This window comes from Manis pentadactyla, chromosome 1 (assembly GCF_030020395.1).
Source record: "Manis pentadactyla isolate mManPen7 chromosome 1, mManPen7.hap1, whole genome shotgun sequence".
Taxonomy (NCBI): domain Eukaryota; kingdom Metazoa; phylum Chordata; class Mammalia; order Pholidota; family Manidae; genus Manis; species Manis pentadactyla.
This window is the reverse complement of record NC_080019.1, coordinates 200,109,004-200,119,738: the sequence shown is the minus strand read 5'-3', so window position 1 is coordinate 200,119,738 and position 10,735 is coordinate 200,109,004.

Below are 10,735 nucleotides of genomic sequence, written 5' to 3'. Positions count from 1 at the left end.
GTGCCCAATATTGGTAATTTCTGAATCTTCTTATCTTCCAAGTCCCTCCAACCAATGTCCTTTTCCCCCGATTACCTGTAGCTCTGATCGCCAACCTCCCCGGTCATCGGTATCACCCATGGCTCTGATCGTCAAATCCTCTAACCTTCACTGCCCCTGACCCCTGGTAGATCACACACCACCTGATCTCTGTCTTCAGTCCTTGAATCTGATCACCAGTGTCTCCCTTACCCTTGGTCTTCAAGGACACGAGCACCAAATGTGCCCATTACTGATGCCCCTGTCGCCCACATCCTCAGTCCCCTGTGTCCCAGATCGATGACTAATGATATAGCCAATCAATGATCATTCTGATCACCAAGCTCTGTGAGCACTGCCTACCACTCCACAGTCCACCACCACCACCCTCTGTGATCATGTGTTTGAAGGGCACCATCTCCCCATGACTCTCGCGTCTCTAATTACAAGACACTCCAGTTGTGTGCCCCGGTCAATGACTTTTTTTGAACCATTATCACCTCTAGTCCCTTGGGTCCCTGACAACTGGGATTTCTAATTGCCAATCTCCTTGTTCCTTGGCATCGCCCCTGGTGCCCCCCTGGGTCTGGGAGCCCTCCTTTACCTCCCATCCAGATTGCTGTACTGCAAGGTGTTTGCTTGGGGCTGGGAGCCGGGGGTGGTGATGGTCCCCTGAAGGCCAGCACACCTTCGGTGAAGCCCCAGATGGCCAAGCCCATCAGGAGAGAGTGGGGTGGGGCGAGCACCCCTGGGGTTCTGGCTCAGGACACCTCTGCCACTGCTGTGCCACCAGTACCCCACCCATGACCTTTCCCTGTAGAGCAGAAGCCCAGAGCAGGCAGGGTCCAGTGCACAGCTGGGGGACGCTTGCTGGCCCTCTCAGTGCTCCTGACAGCTCCCTATCCTGCCCTTCCCCAGCGCGCAGCACTCTGGCCTCCCCTCCTGCCGGCTGCGGCCAGTGAGGGTGGGGAGCATCCTGCTCTCCTGCTCCGTGACTCCTGGCTGCAGGATGTGTGTCTTCATGGCTGTGCTTCAAGTGTACATGTAAGTGTGCCTGTGGAAGAACTCCCCTGCGCCAGGCACTGTTCCAGGTGGGGCCTGCACCAGAGAATAAAACAAACAAGAGTCCCTACCCTTGAAGACTTACAGACTAGGTAGCAGGTACAATAATGCCTTTACCTGGCCTCTGGCAAACTGTCCTGCCTGCCTGGCCCCAAATCCAGAGCCCAGAGCCAGAACCTGCAGTCCACGGCTTCTTGTCTATAGCCTGAGCCCCGGAACCAGAGCCCAAAACACCCAGTGAAGAACGCATGCTCCCCGATTCACGACTTAGAGTTTGGCACTCTGAATCCAGAACTTACATGTGAAGACTCTGAGACTGGGACCCAGAATCTGGACCTCAGAATCCAGGTCGCAGAATATGGAGCCCAGAATCCAGAGCCTGGGCTGTGACACCTAGAGCCTGGCTCTCAGAACCCAGAAGTTAGCACCACGATCATGGAGCCCAGGGCCTGGAATCTAGATCCCAGAGGCTGCACTGCATGCAGCTCAGGAGCTGAAATGGAGAATTCAGAGCCCAGAGTGACCCCTGAAAGGCCCCCCTCAGTGTCTGTTGTGCATCCCCAGGGCTGATTTCCTTCCTTGTCTTTGGATCACCCAGCGCCAGGCACTGTTGAAAGTGCCGAGAGGCAGCCAGCAAGAAGCAAGCAGATGAATGGTGGTGGTGGTGCAGGCTGGGGGCTGGGGGTGGGGCAGTTGTCTGTCACTCTTGTGTCCCCATTGCTTCCAGGGCCTGTGGTGGGTGCTTCCTAAATGTCTGTTGAAGAGATTCATTAATTCATCCCACACATGTTTATTGGCCTTGGCTGGGTTTGTTCCTGGCCTTGGGGTAGTGGATGAAACACAGAAAGATCTCACTCTGGTTAATCAGCTCCCTCTGGCTGCCAGGAAACTCTTGGAGGGCAGAGGCTGTTTCTGACAAAGGACAGTGGCCAGAGCTGGGGAAGGGGAGGCTGTGGAGGCAATGGGGCTGGTGTTGACCAGAGAGGGGGTGACCTTCCAGAGCAGGGAGAGCACACCGGGCTATGGAGGCGCTAAGTTCAAGTCCTGGCAGTACACTTCGGAGCCACACAACATGGCTCAGGACTCCTGCAGCTTCTGTTCCTCCTCTTTAAGATAATCAGCAACTAACAATGACTCCCGCTGCCCACAGTCATTGTGCAGGTAAATAGTTTCTATTTTGTGGCCTCAAAGCTCCCAGGCAGGGCAGGGCAGGCAGGCAAGCGGCCGCCTTAGCAGGGCGATAGTGCCTTTATGATTCCGCGGGGCCTGGCGCCAGGGCGCCTGGGGTGGATTGGCTTTTGTTCCATCTGTTTGCACCCAAGTGGGGCTGGCCGGCCCAGGGCCCCTTCCTCCCTTCCTGCTGCCTGCCCAGACACTCCTAGGCCCAGCTTCTTAGTCCCATTTTCTGTTCGAAGAACTCAAACCCCTCGGTAATTCTTAGAGACCAGCTCCTTCCTTCTCCAAAATACCCTCCTTCCTACTGGTGACCCACCACCAGGAATAGGGGAGGGAGACAGTTTTCCCATCCCCGGGGCCATAGAGTGGACACTACCCCAGGGGAATAGGATTTGGGAGGAATGCCTGACATCCACCTGAGCGCCAGGAAAGGCCACAAACACTGGGGGAAGGGGCAGGTCCCAAAGCAAGCGGGCTGTCCAGATGATTCTATAGTACCAGACCGTAGATAAAGTGATTTCAAACTTTGTCTGGAAAAACTAACAAGACCAACAGAACAAGTCAGAAAATTGGGGAAAATAAAGCATGGAGTGTGGGTGTGGGTGTAATGCTTTCCAATATTAAACAAGATTCTATGATTGCAATTGTTCACACCTTGTGGTTCTGCTGTAAGAATGAACAGTTCAATGGCTCAGACCCAGGTAAGCCTGAAACAGACCCTATTATTTACAAGATAATGGATGATAAAGGAGGGATCCTGAATCAATGCAAGGGTGGAGGGGGATTCCATCAAGTGGAGTTGGAGCACCTAGCTGGTTAGCATGTCACCAGGTAAACACCCACCGCAGATCTAAACCCAGCAACCTGCAGCCTTATTCAGCCAGCATACAAGTTCTGTTTGGGTTGCATGATGTTTTGCAAAAATACAGATGAATTGCAAATGATTTGAAATGAGGAGGTTCACTTAAAAATAGGCAGAAGGTCTGGCCCCGAGGAGACTGTGCATCTGCAGGGCTATTTCTGCATCTCTTGCCTCAGGAAGCCCTGCCTCTGTCTCCACCTGGCCCCTCATGCCCATATCTGCCTCGTCTTGGGGTCACTGAGTTTGAGTCCTGACATCATCACACACATCCGACTACACCTTCAAGTTTATTAAGGAGCTACTCTTGAAACCAGCCAGTTCAGCCCACCCAATGGGATTACCCAGCGTGGTTCCCTCACAGATACACTGGCAGAGGGGCACTAAGCCTCAAGATGAAATCCAGCCTTTCTAGGAACTAAAGAGGGAAAAGGAAGTTGTTGAATGTGCAGGATGTCCAGGCTTCTGCAGCAGGGAGGGAGTGGTAGGATAATTTGGGACAGTGCTCTTGAAGTGGGCTCTGAGATAATAATTCCAAGACTTGAATGTGAATCACTATCCCAATACCTTTCGTAAGAAGCGCTGACATGAGATGTCCAGGATGTCATTATTTATAAAACAGGGAACTTGGATACAATTTAAAGGCTCAACAAAAGGACATCAGGAGAGTATATACACAGGAGAATTGAAAGCAGGGACTGGAACAGATATTGACACACCCAAGTTCTTAGCAGCGTTATTCACAGTAGCCAAAAGGTGGAAGCAATCCAAGTGTTCCCTAGTAGATGAATGTATAAACAAAAGTGGTCTCTCCACACAATGGAATATTATTCAGTCTTAAAAAGGAAGGAAGAGAAATTCTGACACCAGCTACAACATGGATGAGCCTTGAGAACATTATACTCAGTGAAATAAGCCAGTCACAAAAGGACACATACTGTAGGATCCCATTTGCATGAGGTCCCTAGAGCTGTCACATTCTTAGAGACAGAAAGTAGACTGGTGGTGGCCAGGGGCTGGGGGAGGGGGATGGGGAGTGAGTGTTTATGGGAAGAGTTTCAGTTTTGCAAGATGATAAAAGTTCTGTGGAGAGGTGGTGGGGACGGTTGCCCAACAATGTGAACACACTCAATACCACTGAACTGGACATTTGAAAATGGCTAAAATGCTCAGTTTTCTGTCATGCCTATTGACTACGATAACAAAAGGAAGGGGGGGCCTATAGGAGGGAACTATAGGACACCCACTAGAAAGCCTTTCAAATGCCTCCTGAAGCTTATGCTCCTAAAAGCAAGTCATGGAGTAGGAGGGACAACAGGTGACGACAGTAATTACAGCGCCTGAGGGGAAAGAATTTTCACCAAATGCTAACAAATGTGACATCTAGGTCCCAGATGATTTTTACTTCTCCTCATTTTCCAAATATTCTGCAAAGAGATTTAACAGCTTTAATGATAATTTTAAAAATAATATTTAAAGACAATCATTGCAGAATGGGGGATAATATTTGCAAAATATGCAGATACAAAAGACAAAAATGCAATAGATAATAAAAAGACCCCCTCTCAATAAAAAGACCCCCCTTGAAAAGAGAGGAAAAGCCCCAAATGAACAATACCCAAAGAGGTCCTTCCCAGTAGGAATGTAAATAAACAGCTGGTGGGCTTTCCAAGGGCAGCACCTCAGAAATGGTCCGACCCAGGCAAATTAAACAAGGGGTGGCCGTTTTCTACCTTTCCTCTCAGCGACAATGGAAAAGGCAGGCAGATGTGCAGAAGCAGACCCTGGCACGTGCCCTTGGTGGGAATGCCGATCAAATCCCTCCTGCTCTCTGGCCTACTGACCCTTCCCCAGATGCCCCTTGCGGAGACACCAGGAAAAAGAAGTGAAATCGCAGGTTTTTGAAAAAAGGCAAATTGCAGAACAATATACAAAGCATGACTGTTTTTTGGTTTTAAAAATATGTGTGTAGATATAGGAAAAACTCTGAGAAGATGCATACCTAATGAGTAATAATTGTTAGTTCTGGTATTATTAGAGACTGTGATGGTCTGGGGGCTGGGCCAGGCTACTTTGCTCCTTTTTTTGCAAGTGGCAGTTCTTCATTTCATTGTCCTGAGGGTACTTTTCACTTTATAATCCTGTGCCATTATGTTAATGGTTATGACTGTGTGTTGCTTTTCCAAATAAAAAATAAAGGCTCATTAACAAAAACTGGCTTTATTTTCTTTGCCTTGTTCCTGATTGGTCTCTCTCTCTGGAATGTGCTCCCCTGTAAATCTGCGTAGGGACCTCCTCACCCTTTGAAACCCCCCAAGATCCTACAGGAAGCCTATCTGGGTTCTCCCTCCCCTGAGTCCCTGCCCTCCTGCCCCCCCAGGGCCTCCCCTGTCCCTAACCAGTCAAGGACAAGGATTGGCTGTGGGGAAGACAGACCTGCATCTTCCTTGCTGTGCAGCCTTGAGCAAGGGGCTTGGCTTCTCTGAATCCTGACTCCTCACCAGTAAAACAAGGCCACACCTTGCAGAGTTGTTGTTAGGATAATATAAAGAAGGCAAAGGGTCCTCTGTCCTTGGAGAGCCCCCAGCAAGGAGAACCCTCCTTCAAATGACATTTTAACCCACTGTGCTTCAGACTGAGGCCCTATGCCACCTTCATTCCTAGAAGCTCAGGGTGTTTTGGGGTCCAGGGCAAGCTGCCTGCCTTTGCTCTTCTTTTTTCCCCCAGAGCACCTCAGGCTGCCAGGGTCCCCATACATCATCAGTCCTGGGGAGCTGGGGAAACTGAGGACTTTGTAGGGAGGGGCCTCTCATTCTCTGGGAGAGAGCAGAACAGGATCACCCCACTGACTTGTGGGCTGGAGTTGGGTGGGATCTCCTTCCTGGAAAGGGACGTGGTGGGGAACCCTATCCAGCTGCGTCCTCCCACCGCCCCATCTTTCTCTCACCCAACAGCCCCCCAGCCCCTGCCCACCCATGCAGGCCCCCTAGGGGACCCGGGAGATGCCCTCCTGGCTCTTTCTCCCTGTGCCCCCCCCAACCCGCCCCCAGGTTTGGCTATGTTGATCCAGGGAGCGGGGCTATGCTGCAGGTTTTCGAGGAGATGCTGTTATGGACCCCGCCCTTCCCTCAGAACTTAGGGATGGAAGGCACTTTCCACACAAACCCACGTCACACCACACCAGCACTGACACCGTCCCATCATTCCCCCGCACTCCCTGCCCTTCTCCACCTCACACTGCCCAGCTCCACCCCCTCTCCTGCTCTGTGGGGCCACCTCCTCCCTCACAGCCCCAGCCTCCAGCTTGTGCCCTGCAACCCATCTCTTCTGCCATAGGGATTTTTTTTAACCTTTTGATTTCAATTGTGAAATATTTCAAATATCCAGAAATATAGCTAATTATATAACAAACCATGCCAGCCCACCACTCACCTCCCATATTGGTTTTCTATGTTGCATAACAAATCACCCCAAACTTAGCAGATTAAAACCACACATGTTTATTATTCTACAGCCTGTGAGTCAGGAAGCCAGGCACAGTGTGGTGGGTTCCTCTGCCTTGGGTCCCACACGGCTGCGGTCATGGTGCTGTTCAGGGCCGCACTCTCATCAGAGGCTCAGCTGGGGAGTGACCTGGCCTGCTGCCCATCTCCCTTGGGTTTCGGCTGAGCTGACTCTCTTGCGGCTGTAGGATTCCGGCAGCCTGCTCCTTCAAAGTCAGCAACAGGGACAGAGAGTGACCAACACAATAGAGTTTTATATCATGTCCTGCAATCCGGAGAATGACATCCCAATGCCTTTGCCATATTCTGTTGGTTGTACACGTCAGAAGTCTTGCCCATCCTCCAGGGTACAAACACTAGCGGCAAGAGAATGGAAGCAGGTTATAGTCCCTCTGACACCCCCTCACTCCATCTTTAGAAGGAAAACATCACAGATACATTGAACCCTCCTACTCCTGTTCCCTTCCTTTCCTTCCTCCTCAGAGGTAGCCAGTGCTTCATGAATCACATGCAGATTATACTATATATATATATATGAATCCTTAAGCCATAGAACATGTTTTCACATTTATATAAATAGACTCAGAATGGTAGATGTTTTTCTGTGACTGACTTTTTTCATTTACTGTCATGCTTGTGATATTCAATCACACCAATATATGAAGCTCTGATTCATTCCTTTTCACTGCAGCATAATATTCCACCACAGAACTACAACACAATGGATTTGCTCATTCTCCTGTTTTTCCACTCTGAACAAGGCAGCAATGGCTGTTCTTGTTCCTCTGCCCACACATGAGGGTTCTCTGGGGACATAAGCCTCGATGTGGAATTACTGAGTCAAGGGACTTGGTGTCCACACATTTAGAAGGCCAAAGAATTTTTCAAGCTGATTGCTCCAATTTACATTCCCACTAGCTGGATATGGGAGTTCCAGTTGCTCCACATGCTGGCCAACACTTGGTAATGTCAAACTTTCACATTTTGACCAGTTTGTTGGGTATGAAACAAAATCTCATTGTGCAGAGATATTTCTAGATTGTGCAACTGATTGTGTCCTCCCCATCTTTCCAATCCTCTTAAGGAATCCCTAGCCCAGGACATGATCCAAACTCTTGGCCTGGCATCTGAGCCTTGCATGGCCCTTGCAGCTCTTGGCCCTCTGCCACCCCCACCCGCCACCAACTGCCCAGTCCCAGGAGCAGTGGATGACAGAAGCGTGCTTTCCTACGATGCTGAGGCCTTGCATCTGCTGTTCTTCTGCATAGAAACACTGTCATTTCGAGGCTCCTGCTATATTAAGCAATAAATAACTAGACAGGTCACCTGTGTGTTTTAAATGTTTACACTAAAGAAGTGAATGCCTTTGGCACACTAAAAATATAAATGCAATATACTTGTGCTCCTTATATGATGGTTTCAGGGTTTAGACTGGTCTCTGGCTTGCCCCATGAGAATGCCAATAGCAACTCCCCAAGTCATGACAATTAAAAATGTCTCTGGTCATTGTTAAATGTCCCCTGGGGAGGGAGGATTGAGCATGGTTTAGAAAGAGATTAGTTCATAATGCACCCAGGACAGTGTGGTCTGGAAGCATAGCACATGTTTTCAGTTGCACGTTGAACATCTTCCTACCTGGAAATATTTTTTCCCATGACTGAGCAATTTACATCCTTTGGAAAGAACACCCAATGTCTGCATCCAGGGTCCTTCATGTGGGTGAGCTGGTGACCAAGGCCAATGTCCCCCTCCCAAAAGAGCATGCTGGAACGACATTTTTCGAGCCCTGCCCAGGTGTCAGATGCTCTGATGGGCCGTCTCAGATGCCCCCATGGGTGGCACCTCACCCTCAAAGTGTGTTGTAGCCTCATTTACCTGTGTGTGTGTCTCTGCCCCACCTCCTACAGCCTGGGATTGCGAGTGCCCCATGCAGGGTGTGGGGAAGAGCAGGGATGCAGCCCAGTGCAGCTCTGGTTCCAGCCCCTGCTCAGACCTGTGCAGGGAAGACTTGTGGATCTCAATTATCAGTTGCCTAGAAGTCACCCAGTCCCTTCTCTAGCTGAGCCAGTGAAACCCAGCTGTGCACTGGGCCCCAGCTGAGGGGGCCTGTGGGTAGGGCACGGGGAGGCTGGAGATGTGGGCAGCCAGACCTCCCCAGCTGGGGCCAGCAGGGACATCTTTGGAGACACCAGGGCCCAGTCCCCAGGCATAGCAGGGCTGCAGGCCTTGTGGGGGGGGCTGTGCTGGTGTGCACAGGTGTACACACACATTGGGACATGTACCTGAGCATGCGTGTGAAGGTGTGGGTGCCCTGAAAGAGAAGCCCCATCATTCTAAGCCCTCTTTCTGCTTTGTTTTTCTTCGTGGCATCTATCACTACCTGATGTATTCAATGTTCATTCGCTGTCACTTTCTTTCTTTCTTTTAATTGAAGTATCATTGATATATAATCTTATATTGGTTTCAAGTATACAACACAGTGGTTCAGCAGTTACCCACATTATTAAATCCTCATTCCCACTCATGTAGTTACTATCTGTCAACATAGGAAGATATTACAGACTCATCGGTATGTTCTCCGTGCTGCACTGCCATCCCCACCGGATGTCAGCTCCATGAGGGCCAGGCTCTGGCTAGTGGGGTCACTGGCATTTACACATGTAGCACCTGGAAGAGGGCCTGGCACTTGGCACATATGTGGATAGGGGCTCAGGAAATGTGTGGGATTGGGGGATGGATGGGTGGGTAGAGGGATGGATGGGGTGGAGGGGTTGGGGGATGAGTGGGTGGATGGGAGGATGGAGGATGGATGGGAAGATGGGTGGGTAGGTGGATGGGGTGATGGAGGGAAGTGGGGATGGTTGGGGGGATGGATGGGTGGTTGGGTTGGTGAATGGGTAGACGTCTGCTGGTTATGAATGTGTGATAAGCAAGCAAGCCTGATCTCTGGAAGATAATCCAGGCTTTTTTGATCTATACTCTTTCCAGAAAGAACTGGGAAGTCCCACAGCCCAGGAGCTGTAGAGGTCTGTGGTTGGGTGGGAGGCTCTGGGTGCGGAATCCTCCGGGAGGCTCAGGGCTAGTTGTTGTAGCTCGGATCAGGGCCCCACCCAGGGTAGGTCCTGGCAGGAGTAGGCTGGGGACTAGGACACTGTGGGTGAGACAAGGACAGTGGCCATCCTAACAAGCGGGCACACTTTGGAAACTGGGGGTCCACAAATGACGCCTTCGCTTAAGCAATAAACTCCCACTCAAGGCCAAAACGGAGCCTCCCGAGACCGTGTGGGCCGCCACCAGGATGGGTATTCCTGCAGACTGGGGACCCGGTGAGCTCCCACACCGTGGCTGGGAGGGGTGAGTGGGATGCCGTCCTGGAGGTCCTGGTGCAGGAAGCAGGTCTGAGCCGTGTCTGTGCTGTGGCCTGAGCTGAGACAGCCCTGCCTCCTCTGGAGACAGAGAGGGGCTGCCCACACTTTCCACGCCTCCCTGTCTGGTGCTGAGCCTTCACTGAGCCTTCCAGCTGCTTAGTGACCCACCACCCGACCAGCCCCCATCAGCCCTCCACTTTGTATGTCCATCTCTCCTACGCCTTCCGTGGACCTGTCCTTCTACCACTCCTTCACATACTGTTGGTCTGTCCTTCCACCAACTGTGTATCCATCTGTTAAGCTTGCAAACACATATATACAGCTTTTCTTCTAACCTAAGCTGTCCTCACAGCAACCCCATGAAGAAATTTCTATTATCACCCTCATTTTACAGATAAGATGACAGAACAGAGAAGTTAAGTGACTTTCCCAAGAACACACAGCTAGTAAATGGCAAAACTGTCTGACTTGATAAGCCAAGCTCCTAACCTTGCAGTCTCTCTGTCCATCCATCCTGCCTTGTAGCTGTCCATCATTCAGTCCCTTTACTCACCTGTCACTGTGTCTACCCAGTGACCCATCCATTGCAGTCGACCATCCATCCTGAAGGTAATGCAGTTAGAGAACCAGGGGCCCTAAGGGGAGAGAGGGACCGAACTGCCCATCTGCTGGGCCAGGGTGGACTGCGGGGGTGGGGCAGGCCGCCCCAGGCCGGGTAGGGCTGCACGGGGGTTGGAGGGAATTAGCCG